The sequence below is a fragment of the Acomys minous genome (assembly GCF_964271855.1).
Source record: "Acomys minous genome assembly, chromosome: 3".
In the NCBI taxonomy this organism is placed as follows: Eukaryota; Metazoa; Chordata; class Mammalia; order Rodentia; family Muridae; genus Acomys; species Acomys minous.
The window spans coordinates 41750315-41768056 of record NC_140485.1 but is presented as its reverse complement, the minus strand read 5'-3'; the positions used below and the strand labels follow the sequence as shown (position 1 = coordinate 41768056).

The following is a 17742-nucleotide window of genomic DNA, read 5'->3' as shown; positions in this document are numbered from 1 at the left end:
AGTACATACAGCAGGGAGGACCATGTGACAATCATGAGTTCTATAAATGTTATGTTCATAGTAGTTTGGCTATTTGTATTTGTCCAGCTTGAAGTAAACGTCTTTCCTGTCTTGTTGGGTCTAAATTTCTGAATGAAATTCAATATCTATCCTATCTCAACTCTAATAACTTCTTTGTCTTGATCTAAAAAGATCTTATCCTATAACCAACTAAACTTGATTGTAAAAACTATACTATCTGGTCTTTCTTCAATGCCCCTCAGAGACTTGAGAAGGAATAAAACTTAAATTCCTGAGTGAACCAGCAGTGTGGGTTAGCAGCTTCCAAAATGTACAAACTGACTTAGACGGTTTACTGCCTGAACAGGCACCCAACACTCTAACACTGGAACCTCATCTTCGGCTTTCTGGCCCAACATCTCAGCCAGACTTATACGCAGGGCAGGAACTATTGAGGACTTGCTTACCCTGTCTTGGCAGAGTGCGGGTGTTGACTCTGCCTGCATCTAAACTGCCCATTTTTAGGCAGAATTCTGTTTGTGGCAGGAACGAGAACATTTTGCCCAGTGGCTTGTTTGCCACATTTGAAGCCATCTCCATAAGGAGGTTCTTTGATGCTCCCCATCTTCTTTGAGGTCAGCAGAGTGTTGTCAAGAGTTAACTTGTCTTGTTGTCAAAGAAATTAGGATTACAAAAACAACTTTAAATGCCATATACTGTGTGTGTCTGAGGCTTTTGAAGACCTTATTCAACTATTTAACCTCATGTATCGATAGAGTCATATCTGAGTTAGGAAAATCAGAGGGCTATGTGTGCTCATAACAGTTAAGATGCAAATTTTTAAAAATTTATTTTAAAAAAGTTTTTAATTTAATTAATTTATTCAGATTACATCTCAATTGTTATGCTATCCCTTGTATCCTCCCATTCCTCCCTCCCTCCTGCTTTCACCCTTTTCCCTTCCCCTATGTCTGTGACCAAGGGAGACCTCCTTCCCCACTATATAATCATAGGCTATCAAGTCTCATCTTGGTAACCTGCTTATCCTTTCTCTGAATGCCACCAGGCCTCCCCACCAAGGGGAAGTAGTGAGAGAAGCAAGGGAGAATGGGGAAATAGAAGGATCCAGAGGGTCCTAGAAACCTACAAGAAGAACATTATGATGGGCAGATCTGGGCCCAGGGGTCCTGCTCAAACTACTGCACCAACCAAGAACAATACATGCAGTAAACATGGAATCCCTACCCAGATCTACCCAATGGACAGGGCATTCTCCACAGTCGAGTGGAGAGCAGGGACTGACTCTGAAAACATTATTTTTATGCACTGGGAGGTGGTGGCGTACTTGGGAGGCAGAAGCAGGTGGATCTCCATGAGTTCAAGGCCAGCCTGGTCTACAAAGTGAGTCCAAGACAGCCAGGACTACACAGAGAAACCCTGTCTCGAAAAACAAAACAAACAAAAAATTATTTTTATTGTTTTAGATTATATTTGCATCATTCTCCTTCCCCTTCCTCCCCCTGCCTGCCCGCCCATGTACCTCACCTTGCTCTCTTTCAATCAGATTGTAAAAGTTTAAATATTTTATTTATTTTGTGTGTGTACATGACAAAGGATGCAACTGGAGGTCAGAGGACAACTTGGAGGAGTATGTCCTCTCCTCCCACAATGTTAGTCTCTCAGAGATTGGATCTAGGTTGTCAAGCTTGATGACAAGAACTTTTACCTGTGGTGACATCCCATGAACCTCAGGTCATGTAAACATGTATGAATACACACACACACACACACAGTAATTGTGTGTGTGCGTGTGCGCATGTGCACACAGGCATGCACACATGTGCAAATCTTTGAAAGTCAAGGCATCTTTATGGGTCAACTTTTTTCTTTGACATTCATATGGGCTCTGGAATTGAATCAGGTTGCTGGGATTTCACAGCAATTGCCTTTACCAGCTAAGTCAATTTTGCCAGTCCTATGCATGATTATAACATCAATGAAACTATCCCTTTATAGTTCATTTTCTTAGGCACTGTATTTCCCTAATTTTTAAAATTATATTTTATTTAGTTATTTTCATTTTGGGTGCATTCATGTATGTGTGCCATGGCTTTGCATGTGGAGGTCAGAAGACAATTTGAGGAGCCTGTTCTCTCTTTCATCATGGGGCATGCGGACTAAAGTCAGGTTTCCAAGCTTCAAGGTAGGTGGCTTTTACTAGAGAGCCATCTTTCCAGCCCAGTCACTGTACTTCTGAAAAAGCCATTATTATCCAACATACTTTGTAAACTCACGTATTTCTTTCATGTCTTACTAAGTAAGTACTTAATGTATATATCCTGATGATTAAAGTTTATTAAATTTGTGGAATCAGTAAACACTAAGCACACTTTCTGGTTCTGAACTCAGAGCTTAACATAATTTAAAAATTTATTTTGATAGAGTTTATAAATTGGTACTGACTGCTTTCCTAATCATGGATCATTTCATTTTTATTAATCCTTTAACCTTCTCTCGTTCTGACTTCTTAACACTTGATTGAAGACTTAGGGATTTTATTTATTTTTTGAAGGCAAAATGTGTCATGCTTTTGTGATTTTGTTACGAATGTAACTACAGCCAATCTCTATTCTCCTGACACATGGCCACACTTAGAATTTAGTTTTCTCCTTTTAGCTACTTGAGCACAGCAAGACAAGCAATATAAATTACTTTATTTAGTGTGTAAACCAAGAGCATTCATTATTTATTCAACAAATATCAACTGAATGTCTATATTGAAAAGCTGTTGCTAATATCTATAAAATATTACTAAAGCAGAAGTATTTTCATGAAGTTTGAACTTGTAGCAGCGTTACCAAGAAGGCAGTATGTCAAACAACCTACAGCTACAATGCTGAACCTTGGACAGTGTCCCACTTATAAAGCAGATACCCGGAGTCACTGCACAGGGACACAAAGCTGGCAACAACTACAGCAGAGCTTCATTTAGAAAGATAGTGTACACAGAATGTGAAGGCTTATGGTACAGGTTTGTAGCCTAAGAATGCCCTTCATTTCCACAGGTCCGACAGTATTAAAACATTTCCTTTTCATACTGAGGTGGTAAAACACAATGCTCAGATCTGTGACCCCCCCCCCCCCCACCCCCATCACCTCCAATAGTAAAAGCTGCATCCCAGGGTGAAATCCTACATGTAAGAAATCCTCAGAGGGATTTAGAGATAAAAAATATCATCAGTTATGTCTAAATTCCTGGGTAGTCACTAATTAAACATGTATGTAACACAAAAGTATTACAAAAAAATAGTACATAGCAGTTATATGGAGCTTTTACCTCTCATCTCATATAAAAAGAAGCTTCTTTTTGCAGAAGACAGAGACCATTACAGAAATGTACAACTGGTCAAAACACAGAGAACAAGTGGCCATGAGGTGGATCTCTACAAGTTCAAGGCTAGCCTGGTCTACATAGGGAGTTCCAGACCAGCCCTGGCTACATGGTGATACCTTGCCTCAAAAATCAACAACACAAAATAAACAAAACAGAAAGTCAAATGCCATATGAGAAGGAAAGTTAGCAAATACAAACAAAATGAATCTAAACACAAAAGCGCAAGCTCGCAGATCTGAGTTTAGATCCCTAGCATCCATGTTAAAACTGGGTGTGGTGGCACATGCCTATAATCCCACACACACACACACTTTCTTGGGTAAACTTAACTAAGAAAAACTTTTGAGGTATATGCAAAAACTCTGTAAAGGAGTCTAGCCATTCAGGAAATATCAACAACTGAGAAATGAAATTTCATGAAATTAAAAAGATTTGGTACAGGCTACAGACTGGGAGAAAATCTCTACCAATTACACATCTAAGTGAAGCACTAAAAAAACAAAACAAGAAAACAAACAACCCCACCAATGAATGGGTAAAAGAAATGAACAGACAGTTCTCAAGGGATGAAACAGCAGGAAAAAAAAAAAAGATGAAGTAGTAATGGCCAATAAACCTATGAGAAAAACCACCACACCAAGACCCCTCAGAGAAATGCAAATGAAGCACACTGCGATTACATCTCATTCAATCCAGATTGGCCCATTATTATGCAAAGAGACAAAGATTAGTACTGGTGAGGATGTGGAGAATGGGAGCCTTTATGCACTGCTGGTAGGAATGTAAGCTAGTTGAGCCCCTATAGAGATTCCTCAACCACCAGTCTACTTTTGCATAACGGACTCTAAGTCAACATATCACAGAAAAGCTACTGCATCAGTGGTTTTCTGTAATAATATTCACAACATCTAAGTTAGGGAGTTTGACAACAGAGGAGAAGACTTAAAAAAATGTGGTCTATAAACACAGTGAAATTTATTCAGACACAAAGAACAAAATGATGCCATTTGAAGGAAAATAGATGCCCCTAGAGATGATTATACTTAGCAATTATGCTACTTTCAGAAAGACAAATATTATGTTTTGTCTCACTTGTGGATCCTGGAATTTATATAGACACATAAAATCATGTATATTCATATGACATGAAAGTAGAGGTGGCAATTGTCTAAAGGAATGAAGGAGACAGAAGAGGCAAAATGGAGAGAGTAGAAGGATACAGGGTAGTGTGTTCAAAATACAATATGGACTTGTATCCAATGTCTTTATGGACTCCAGCATCATGTAAAATAAATATACATCATTGACAAATAATAATAAAGCCAGGAACCTCTTGCAAGCCTTGAGGAGCTAGCTTGATGGTAGCTGCTTGCATGCATAACTTGAGCACAAAAGCCAAATAACAGTGATATCTTGCAATCACTAAAAAAGTATTTTAAAAACTTGCTAAAGTGGTAAGTAAGTAAACTGTGTCCAGTAGTTAACTACATAGTAAGCCATATGTGATGATACTCTTCAGTGTCACCTGGGCTGGACTTAGGATCCCATGAAAATATCCCTCTGGCTGTGTCTACAAGGAGGTTTCTAGGGAGTTTTAATTGAAGTACTGAGCTTCACCCTGGGTGTGAGGGTTTCATCCTGTGGACTGGGATCAGACTGAATAAAATGGAGGAGGTGAGTTGAGAACCAGCATTCACCTTTGCTTTCTCACAGTAGACTCCATGAGATCAGCTGCCTCACGTCCCCAACTGCCACAGTTAGAGCCACATTCACCGCCATGCTTTCCTGCCTAGGTGAATCATAAGCTCAAATTATGAGCCAAAATATTAACTCTTCCTTCCTTAAGTTGTCTTTGTCAGGCATTTTGTCATAGCAGAGAGAAAATAATTAATACACTATGGGATTCCATGGAGACTCTGGGGAATAAGGCTAAACCCAACATCTGGAAGTTTGAAAAATTATGCAGAGATTTTACGTGTTGTGTTGAAATACCTAAGAGTTCATAATTTAAACTTAGGTTAGTTAACTTTTATAAAACAAAACAGAACAAACAAATAAAACTTAACAGAAATCCTTAGAATAACATAATGGAGCTTAGTGTCACTTCAATGGATTATTTATAATAAGTAATTTTCAAATCAACATTTTGCTGAATAACCTACAAGAAAAATATTATGTACAAAATGATTATAAATATAATCAGATGTTAAATTAAATCAGTACTTAAAGGTACCCACTATCATCATATGAAAATAGAAAAGCAAAAAATAATGTATTAGTAGGTGAAGAAAAAGGAAATATCAATAGGATAATAGACACTATAAAAATGAATAAGTTATATCTGGAGATTTTACTGTATCTTTTAGGAACTAACAGTACAAGTAGAGAGAAAAGTGATTACAATACAGAAAATCTGAACGGTACCATCCCCCTTTCCCAGTGGATTATGCTCTGCATGTATGCTGTTTTCTCATACTTGAATGTGCACGCCTATAGCTCAGACCACATGCTAATACAGAAACCAAGCCTCAAGAGACTTCAGCATACCTTCACTGATATCCTCAGTCTACAGTGAAATAAATTAGAATTCAATGCAATATGATCCACAAAGACTGAAAACATGAAAATCAAAGCATATCTAATTAACTGCTTGTGGATAAAAAATATGTGAAAAACAAAATTGGGAAAGATTTAAAGCTAAATAATCACAGAGGCACAACACCTGAAGAGATTGGAGGGACAGGTAAAGCATACTCCAGAAAAATACCCAAACTGTAAGAAGGCTATTAAGAACACAAGAAAGACAAAGCTGAGAGGCCAAGTTTTAAAGACAAGGAATAAAGAAAATTTAGAATAATCGAGAGGTAAAAAGCAATGACACCAAAATCGGATTTTATGATATGAACAAGGATCCTAGTGACCTGACTAGGCTAATAAAGAACAAAAAGCAACGAACCACAAATTGTCTATACTGGAAATGGCATAGGGGATTCCATTAAAGATACTACACGTATTGAAATTATTAGAAGAAATATTTTGTACAACTTTATAGTAAAATTTTTACAATTCCAAAAATCAGACAAAATCACTTCATATTTTCAAGTTACGAAATATGATAAGAAAGAAACAGAAAAACAAAAATAAATTTATATTTACAACTACCTATATTCACTTCAGACATAGGAAACTCTACTAGCAAATTTAACTACAGTAAAAACTGTTTCTAACACTTAACAAACTCAGTAAAAAGTGAGGAAAGTCCATGTCAGAGGCCGCCTCTGCTCCCTTTCCAGGAGACCCACATGAAGCCTGAGCTGCCCACTGGCTATTTCTGGGCAATACACCTGACTCCTCATACTGAAAATTCAGCTAACTTTAATTTCAAAGTACATCTGGAGTTTAATTATCTTTTCTCATGCCTGTGCTTCTCCCCTGGATGTGGGGCCAAAACTCTCGCCTGGATAACTACAGGCAATTTCCATGGACTTACATCTTCTTTAATAGAGTGGTTCCCCAATAGCAATTCCAAGACCGTCACCACACTGGATGCCTGAGACCAAATACTATCCTTGCCTGTAGGTATTGGTTCCTATGCACGCACACGTGCACACAGAAGCATATGTACATCTCTATCATAACACTTAGTAAGCCAGGCACACTGAGAGATCATCGGTGATAACTGAGGAACAGAACAGTTATAACCTACACTGTCATAAAGTCATGTGACGAGGACAAGCCTGTCCTAAAATATCTTACTGCTTCACCTCTTCTCTTAAAGGAAGGAAGCACTTCACAACCTTTCTTCAGAATATTCAAATTGCAGGTTTCAATACTCTTGTTCTCAGGGGGCCATTATTAAGTAAAATTAGGGTTACCCGAATGTAAGTAGGGTAATACTGTGACACTCTGATAACTGAGATCACTATTAAGTGATAAATGGGTGGGTAGCATACACATTGTGGCTATGCTGGATAAATGAATGAATCATGTCCCAGGCATGTAATGGTGGGGACAGGATGATATTTCACTGTTCTACTTAGAACAGCATGGATTTCAAAATGCATGAATTGGGTTTTTTTGGAATTTTTATTTAATATGTTTAGACCATATTTGACTGATGGTGTTTTGTGAGAGGTGAAACTATATACGGGGGACTACTGTGATATAAACTTGACCATCATATTACTCTACTTAAATCTCTTTGGTAGTTTCTCTTTTTTTCTTAGAAAGAACTAAATCCTTTATAACCTGGCCTACGGGCTGTGTATTATTGTGACCAGAGAGCAGGGATAAAATATATATAAATAAAAGTATGCATGTTGACAGAAGGGGAAATAAACATCTGAAGAGGATGGAAGGAGGTAACTGGGTGGGAGAGGGGATGGGAAGGGGAACAGGGATGTGGATCAGATGTGGGGCGAGCAGGGGGCAAGAGCTGGGAGAGAGCATGGCAATTGGTGGTGGGGGCATCTCTGGGATGGGGAAGGCTCCTGGAAGGCTATAGGAGTGATCCTACCTGAGACGCCCAGCAACAGGAGATATGGAGCCTGAAGTTGCCACTTTCTGTAGCAAGGTGAGTCTTCTAGGAGAGAGAGAGAGAGAGAGAGAGAGAGAGAGAGAGAGAGACCAACCCATACACAAAAGCTTTGACCTAAAATCTCTCCTGCCTACAAGATGTACAGGGATAAAGATGGAGTAGAGATGGGCCAATGACTGGCCCAACTTGAGACCCACCCCGTGGGAGAGAGCCAGTCCTTGATACTATTAACAATACTCTGCTATGCTTGTAGACAGGAGCCTAGCATAACTGTCTTCTGAGATACTTCAACCAGCAGCTGATGGAAACAGATGCAGTGACCCACTGCCAAACAATAGGTGGAGTTCAGGGAGTCTTGTGGAAGAGAGAGAGTGAGTGTGTGTGTTTGTGTATATGGGAGGAAAAGAGGAGCTAGAGGGGTCAAGAACACCACAAGACTTATAGAGTAAACTAACTTGGGGCCATGGGGGCTCACAGAGACTGAACCCCCAACCAAAGAGCATGCATGGGCTGGACCTTGGCCCCTTACACATATGTAGCAGATGTGCAGCTTGGGTCCCCTAACAACTGGAGCAGGGCTATCTCTGACTGTGTTGCTGACTCTGTTCTCCCCCAGCTAGGGGGAAGGGCTGCCTTGTCTGGCCTCAGTAGGAGAGGATATGCCTAGTCCTGATGCAATTTGATGTGCCAAGGTGGGCTGGTACCCATGCGGGTGCAGTCTCCTTCTCTGAGATGAAGGAGAGGAGGTAATGGGAAAGGGAAGTAAAAGAGTGGGACTGGGAACAAAGGAGGGATGTTACTGTGATCAGGCAGAAAAGTGAATAAATAAATTCATGAAAAAATTCCAACAAAAAGTATGCATGTTGAGTGGTATAGTTAAGAAAAAGAAACCTCACCTTTTGCCTTTAAAATGTGTATGATTGTTATTTAACAAGTTCTCAGTAAAACAAACAAACAAACAAACTATTTAATTAGAAAAATAAAAGTATCTTCAAAGTTGAGGTCATATTAAAATAAACAGAAAAACAAGGCCTCAAAGCTCTTTAGGTCTTGTTTGCATTCTTCCTCAGTGTCCCTCTCCCTGCTCCTGCTGCAGGTACACAGGACACTCACTGGTGCAGACCATCCTGCTGCTGCTTGCAAGACTGTTGCCCAATTTGCATAAATTTCCCCAAAATAATTCTCAAGAAGTTTTTCTTAAGGTGTTTTCAACACTTCCAGTCTGCAATTTCTCCATAGAGCTGAGAGGCATCTATGACAATGAAGACACTGTAGAAGAGCTGTAGTTCTGAGGACATGATACAAATGTACTAACTGTCTGTGTAATTAATGAAGAGAACAGCAACAATAAAAAAATCTGTCCTGTTTTGTGAGTCAATTGCACATACTGTAATTTACTAGTTTTAAACATGATCACCCATAGAGAAACATGCACTCTATATGTCCCCTATATATTTTCTTTCAGTCCCATCAGGCAGGAAAGAATAATATCTGGAAGATCACCTTAGGAATTAGCAAAAAAAAAAAAAAAAAAAAAAAAAAAAAAAAAAAAAAACACCATTAAATTCATCACACTGAAAATGATTAATTTTGTGAAATGAATTTTGAAGTTGTCCAATGGCATTTGATTAATCTACTTAGTGAATTCCCAGAATGCTGGGCAAATATAAAGACAATGGGATAAAAACTGCTAAAAAGCCAAATGCAATTTGGCCTGAACAAATCATCTCATTTTTAGGTTCAGTTTTACAGAAGGACACAAGACGATGACAGCGTGAGTATGGAAACCTACACAAACTAAAGGCTCTTCAGAGTGACTGAGATGGGAAGGGATCTGAAAGCCCTTGAGGAGAAAAACAGAATATTTAATGTGAAGGAAAAGAGTCCCAAGGGAGAAGATAGCTGCCATAAATATCTGATGGGCTACAGTAAAGACACAGAACTATGCCTGTGCTTTATGTCAAAGAGGTAGAATAAAGCCTTGTGCTTAGAAGAAACAGGATTTCCTTTTCCTTCCACAATACCAAATTTCCAGCGGTCTGCCACATCATTGCAACTAGATTTTTTTCCCAGACATTTATTCATTTCTGCTTGTCTACTTTGCTAGATAGCTAAATGCCTGTCTGTCTGTCTATGGCCACTGTGATGCTTTGTTTTTGTGTTGACTTGACACAGTCAAGTAGACAAGTAGAGAGTCTCACCTGAGGGGAGGGCTGACCTGTGGCCATGTATTTAGGGGACTTTCCTGCTTATGCTAACTGACTGAAAATGACCAGCTCCCTCCTCCCACCCCATACAAAGTTTCTCTCTGTAGCCTTGGCTGTCCTGAACTTGTTTTGTAGACCAGGCTGACCTCGCACTCATATAGATCTGCCTGCCTCTTCCTCCCCGAGGGCTGGGATTACAGGTGCGCACTACCATGCTTGGCTAGGACTAGCTCACTGTAGGCAGTGCCATTCTGGAGTTTGGGGTATTGGACTATATAAAAGTGAAAACTCTGAGTTTGGCATGAATCGATGGTTCCTCTGTTCTTGACTATGAATGTGAAAGGACAAGCTTCCATAAGCCTCTGCTGCTGTGGCTTTCCTGCTGGGATTCACTGTAACCTGGACCTGTGACCCCAAAGCTCTTTCTATTCTACTCTGGTCTCTTGTTTGCTTGTTGGTCAAGGTATTTTATCATCTCAAACATAATGAGGGGCTGGACAGATGGCCTCAGCAGTTACGAGCATACAATGCTCTTAGAGAGGAACCACATTCAATTTTGAGAACCTACATCTAGCAGCTCACTACTGTCTTCAACTACCTGCCTGCCCCCTCCCTTCCCTACTCCCACCATGGTTTAAGAACATTGAGCTTTTATTTCTTTCAGTTAATATTACAGAAAAAAAAACATGGTACAGAAATAGAAACTGACTCATCCATGAATACTTAAGACATGTTGGGCCCAGGTTTTCCAAGTGTTGTAAAACTGGGTGTTTCCAACTACTGTGCTATACTGAAAAAGGAAAAGTCAAAGCAAGAGGTTGAAATCAGTGCTAAATCTGATCATGTGGCTTTTAAACTTTGGTTACTGTTTTTGAAAGGAAATATGGAAGACTTTAGAGCTTGGGCTAGAAAAGCATTGAATGGTGTGAGCAGAGTGTAGGAGCTGCTTATTCCTACGGGAGTTTGGAAGATAAGGATGCTGCGAGATATATGAATAGTGAAGGACGACAAGAAAAGGTTCCAGAGAACCATGAGACCTGTAGGGGCCCGTTTATGCGATATTTTAACTCTGGCTGCCTTGGCTGGACAGTTGGCTTAGCACTTAAGAGGACTTGTTACTCCTGCAGATCATCTGGGTCTGATTCCTACCAACCACATGATGACTCACAATCATGTATAACTCCAATCCCAGGAGATCCAACATCTTCTTCTGATTTCTAAGGGTAGCAGGCATGTACCTACTTTATTTACCTATACAAATGCATGTAAAACACTCACATACATAAAATAATTAAATAAACCCTTTTAAAAAATCTGGTTATGTTCTGCCTGTGCCCTGAGAACTTGGATAAGGTTAAGTTGGGAGGTAATGGATTAATTTGCTTGGCAGAAGAAATATAAGGTAGAATGGTGTTCAGGCTAGTGCTAAGAAAGTGGCTGTAATTGTTAAAGAGACCAGTGACACAGATATGAAACCTCATGCGTTACAAGATGACATTAAGGAAGTGTTTCCTTAGGGTAAATGCAGAGAATCTGGTACAAGTGCAGTGCATGAGAGTAAAACTAGCAGCTCAACTGGACGTGCTGTAAGTATCATCCTCATAGCGCTGGGGGCATAAAAGGAAGGCAGAGGGACCATAGAGACAGCTGAGGACATAAAGTGTGTGGCAGGGACAGAGACCTTGCAGATAGGCCTGAAAAGGCCAGTACGTGAAGCTGTGAAAGTGAAGTTTCATTGCAATTGAGACCTGGAGATATAAGAGATGCCAGGACTGTGAGATGCTGTCCAAGGTGAACTGCGGATATGGGTGAAGGCTGATTAAACCAAAGGGAGAATTTGTGTGCTGAGGTGGCAGAGTTGGAGTGTTGGGACTATCCAACAAGCCCTTTGGGAAATCAGCCATTTACATTATGTACCCTGAATGCTGAACATGAGCTGCAGAATTTGAAGTTTTTCCTGCTTTGCTTTGGTGGATTATTTAAAAACAGGAAATGTTTTCTCTGTTATTACATGCTGGAAGGATATAACCTGTCCTCTAGTTTACAGGAGTGCACACTTAAGAGATACTGGACTTTTTAAGTGTTAGATTTTGTATAGACTGTGAAGACTCTTAAAATTAGACTACAGCTTATATTATCAGATCAATATGAGACTTTGGGCAGTAAGCATATTTATTCTTCTAACATTTCATTCAAAACAATCTCTTATCTAATTACTCAAACACCCCATGATTGCTTATTTTTCCCATTATTACTTATACCTACAACTATAAGTTGTTTTTCCGCAAGGCCTTCAACTCATGACTTCATCCATTGTTTTGGAATATTTCCTATGATAATAGAGCTTACATTTAACTAAAAAGGTTGTATGATCATGATCAGGTACTTTCAACAAGTAAGTACACAGTAAAGTAAATAAGCAGTACTAAATAATTATACAAGTATATGGGAAGAATACCTAGTGAAAGAGAAGGGGAATGAAATAACAGCTAAATAGATTTTCTAGAATAGATGCCTGGAAGGTACTTTGGTAGAATTAAAAGAAGCTCTGAGTGACAAATGTGAAGCATGAGAAAAGGCGGCATGGATGAATGGAAATACACACACACACACACACACACACACACACACACACACATGCACACATACATACGGACTGAATCTATCCGGGCTGGATTGAGGGCCCTGCACATGCTGGGCAAGCGCTTTACCACTGAGTCGTATTTCCAGTCCTTAGTCTTAACTTAAAGAGCATAGATCTTGTGTTGACACAGAACACAAACAGTCCTAAGCCAGGACTATCATGTTCAAGTTTTTATATTATTAACTATGGAAAGAGACTGGCAAGGGGCTGAAAGGAAACTCTAAATATAGGGACACCTTAAGAATATATTAGAGTAACTTCATCAGAAATTGTCAATTATGGCCCAAATTAGAGAAATGGCAGTAAAAATGGAGAGTACACGGAGTTTAAAGTATTTAAAAGGTAAAACCCAGCATGAGATTCTGTGCAGGTGAAGCACTGGGAGACGGGAAGAACACATCCTTAGACGTGGCCAGAGAGGACAAGGAAGCAGAAGTCCCAGGAGTCACGGCTGGGTGAGGAGTGTGCCTTTGGGGGGGTGGCAGGAACACTCTCAAGTTTCCACAAACCGAAGCAAGAAACTTAGGAGGAAGCTGAGCTCAGACTAGCCCCAAGTACTCACTTTGTACTTCGCGAAGGCCTGCCCGTTGCATTTACGTATGCGTGCTCTGCTGACGTCCTCTCACTGTCACACTGTTTTCCATGTGTGACATTTTTTCCCCCTTCATCTTTCAATCTGTACTTATACTTTAAGCGTTTTACATACTTCTTACATCTACAACAACACTTATGTTATACATATGTTGTGTGTTGTGCCCTGTGCTATCAACTTCTAGTTTAAGGTAACAAAGGGTTGAATCCGAGATTTCTGTCACCTAACAGTGCAGAGCACAGTGTTTTAGACCAGATCTCAGGTGGTTTGGCTAAAGGCGTGCGTGCACTCATATCTGCTGGTCCTGTCCCACTTCAGTGCTTCAGCATCACTGCATGGTAAATTATGATAAATGTATGATAAAATAAATTAAGAATATAAAAAGCTTCTTTCTAAGAATCGTTAAATATTTGAGCTCGTGGACCACATCACATGGTCCTTGCTGCAACTGTTCAATCCTGCCTTTGTAGCACAAAGACAGCCAGAGAACACAAAAGCACGTTAGCACAACCCCACCCAGACAGATTCATACAGAGAGGTAGTAACTACGTACAAAGAATTCTCAATATTTATGATTTACAAGAAAAATGTAGCTCAACAAATTCAAATGGACTGAAGACAACATATACTATTCTGATATTCCGTAAGAGAAAAATCCTGTAATTACTCAGTTTTTTGCTATTATAAGAAATATTGAATTAAAATTATGAAAAGTGTGATAGGTGATTCTCATGATTCCTGTTTCCTGGTATTTCACAGCTGTTTAATCTTCAGTGAGTGCAGAGGAACCCAGGACTTTCTATTAAGCAAAGCAATGGAGCCAAGGTGACAGGACCTCACTTGTTTCCTAAGACTATAACATCTACCCTGCTGAGAGAAATTCTTACGCGATGGTTTTCAGTAAACTGAAAGCTGTCTTGGGAAATGCCCTATGGCTCAGACAGCTAGCAAGGAACTGGACATGGCTGACAGGGATGTGAGCCTGGAAGCTGTTTGCCCACAGCCACACACTCAGATTTTAAAAATCCAGTCATCATCTACAGCTACTGTAGAATTCTCTAGCTAAGACCTCTGACTCACAGAAAAATGTGTGCTATCATAAGCTACCAATGTTGTGTCAATTATTGTTATACAGTAATTAATAATTAAAACAAAAAACATCTTACAACTACAGAAAGTCCTCAACTTACTGTGGTTCAACTTAAGAATCTTCTAACTTACAATAACTACACAGAAAAGCATTTGTATTTGTAGCTAACTGGTCAACAACTTACCATTCATTACTTCTACAAGTAAAATTATAGGATTTTTTTTTTAAATGCGTGGAGGGACAGTATCTTGTGTATTGTATGGATCCAATATTTGCCTCCCCCCACAAACAAAACAAAACAAAACAAATCCCTATGGTCTCTATGAAACCATAGAGTAGAAGGTGGGGCATCCAGTAGGAGAGAACATTCTGGGACAGAGCCAGGTGGTTAATTTGCCCAGGAAGATAAAAAGAAGACACATGGTACCTGAGCAGAGGTAGCCAACCACACGGCAGAATGTAGATTAGTATAAATGGGTTATTTTTAAGCTCTGTGTTAGTCAGAGAAAAGTGTAGTTATCTGCTCTAGGTATTTGCAAATATTTGAGTCTCGTGAATTGTTATTATGGAAGCTTAGGGCTGGGAGGATAAAAACACACCCTAATAAACATTCAACTGTATAACGTGTATTTTTATTAATGACAACTGTCCTGACACCCCCAATCCAAAAATATCAGCATCTCTGCAAATAGATGAAGATCCATTCTTTGCCAATATTTGCCTTTTGATACTTTTAAGTTGTTGCAAGTTCACCTGAGTAACAAATGGTCAGAAGCAATTTTAATACAAAACATCTCAAAACCTTTTTCAGTATTGTTATGGTTTGGGCTTGAAAATTCCCTCAAATGTCACATAACATAAGCTTGTTTCACAGTGTAGTGGTGTTCAGAGAGGAAGCCTTTGGGGGCGCAATTAAATAATGAGGATCTTCAACATAATGGCATCTTCGACATATTAATCCATGGACTGATGGAAGGAATCCACAGTTAAATGGATTTTTGGGAAATGGTGCAAATGTAAGATGTAGAACGCGTCGGGGCAGTTCACGGGCGGCTTGTGTGGGAAGGACATACTGTGCTATCCATGGCTGCTCCTTTCCACTTCGGGCCCACAGTGGCTCAACGAGGCCCTGTGCTGTGCACTTTCACTGCCATGCATTCTGCCTCACTTCAGGCCCACATCAAAGGAGTTAGTTAATAATGTGCTGAGCCCATTGAAACTATGAGTTAAAATATTAAAATAAAGCATTTTTCCTATTGATTTTCTCCGTTGTTTTAACAGCAATGGAATGCTGGATAAAAACAGCTATAACGAATCAAGTTTGTTTTTAAAAAACGTTTACCTTTGAGAAGGTACGACCTTTCATACATTCCTACTTAGCTATTTTGCAATACTCTGAAGGCGTATACTTTTTCTGGATTTTGGTAGTAACACTCAGTAGCTCTAGTTTCCATAGTTACACTACATTTGAAACTATTAATAAATTGCTCTGAAAAGCCACACTTGTGCACAGGTACGTATCACACACAAAACTGCCTTGATGGATAAAAAATAATCTAGTTTGTAAGAAAATGGTTTACAAAACTCACAATACTGACTGGAGAGGGCTCAGAGGATAGAGTGCCTGCCACACACGCAGGAGGATCTGAGTTGGGATCCTTGGCACTTATAGAAGAGGCAGGTGTAGTGTAACCTGCCTCTTCACCTGTAACCCTAGTCCTGCGGGTGTGGGTGTGGGTGGGGTGCAGAGACAGGCAGATCCCCTGGAATCACCAGTCAGAGACATAGCTATTTGGTGAGCTTCAGGTCCTGTGAAGAGACTCTATCTCAAAAGATAATGCAGAGAGAAGCCAGAGAGGCAGCCCAGAAATAAAACCACTTGTTCCCTTTCCAGAGGTGTGATTCCCAATACCGTCTGCAATTCCAGTTCCAGGGGATCTGACAGCCGTTTCTGGATTCCTCAGGCACTGCATGCACACGGTGCAACCCAGACATACGTGCAGAAAAAACAGCCATACGCACAAAACAAAAATATATTAAAATATATGATGGAGGGTGATCAAATGGACACCTGCAACAGGCCTCCACACCAACCCCCTCGAGGTATACCCACCCACACGCACATTTGCACTCGTATGTATGTATGTATGTATGTATGTATGTATGTATGTATGTATGTACATAACTACAAATAAGTACACTGCACACAGAAATACTTTTGTTGTTGTGGAGACAGGATCTTACTACATAGCTCTGGCTTGTCTGGAATTTGATATGTAGATCAGGCTATCCCTAGACTCACAGAGATCCACTTGCCTCTGCTTCCACAGGGATGGGATTAAAAGTGTATGCCACCATGTCTGGCAAGACTTTAGCTTTTTATACAAAATACCCTGCCATAATAGAGAAATACCAACCATGTCAAACAAGAACTTTTACCAATCTGTAACTGTGCCTTCATTGTATACTCAGTAAGATTCTGGACATTTAGAACTTTGAAACTTCATTTTAGAAAGACCCACAAAATACAGGTGTTTCATCATTCTGACCCAACTCTTTATGGCTGATTTATAAGGCATTTAGGAAAGTTATAGGACACTTGTCTAGGTTGGCATCTGTGGTCTTCTAGAAGTTGGACTATACTGATCCAGGCTCTTCTGTTTTAAAGTTTCCACCTAAAAAATCAGCTGTTACTCTGATGGGTTTTCCTTTACATGTGGCCTGTGGTTTTGTTTTGTTTTGTTTTTTCTTGCAGCCTTTACTAGCCTCTCTTTGTTCTATGTAGTCAGTGATTTTAGCAATAACATGCCGTGAATAGCTTCTTTTCCGCTCCTGTCTACTTGATGTGCTATGTGCTTCTCGTGTCAGTACAGGCATGTCTTTTCTTCATTTGGAATTTCCTCCTATGATCCTGTTGAAGATTTGCTCTTTGCTAATGACCTGGGGTGCTTCATTTTCTATACCTACAATTCAAAGATTTGGTGTCTCAAAGCTCCTGCACGTTCCTTCCATGTATTTAAATGTATTTTCTATTTTCTTTTACATGTGTTGTTCAGTTCCTCTATTTATCTTAAAATCCTGATAGTCTATCTCCTGCTTGACCCAACACTCACAAAATAATACAGGCTACTGCTCTTGCCATTAGTTGCCTATTAGAAGTTGTCTTTTTGCTGAAGATGCAACAGTTTCTACAGAGGACTGGGGGAGTCAACCTTTGCTGCTCTGAGTACTGGCTCTCAACCTGCCAAGGGAGAAAAGCAGTCAAGAGTCCTACGACA

General features: G+C 39.8%; 1 protein-coding gene across 3 annotated transcripts in view; it reads right to left on the bottom strand.

Annotated features, from left to right (window-relative positions):
- The window catches only part of ELP4 (elongator acetyltransferase complex subunit 4), a 214318-nt gene that overhangs the window by 186786 nt on the left and 9790 nt on the right, over positions 1–17742 (bottom strand). The window lies entirely within an intron of this gene.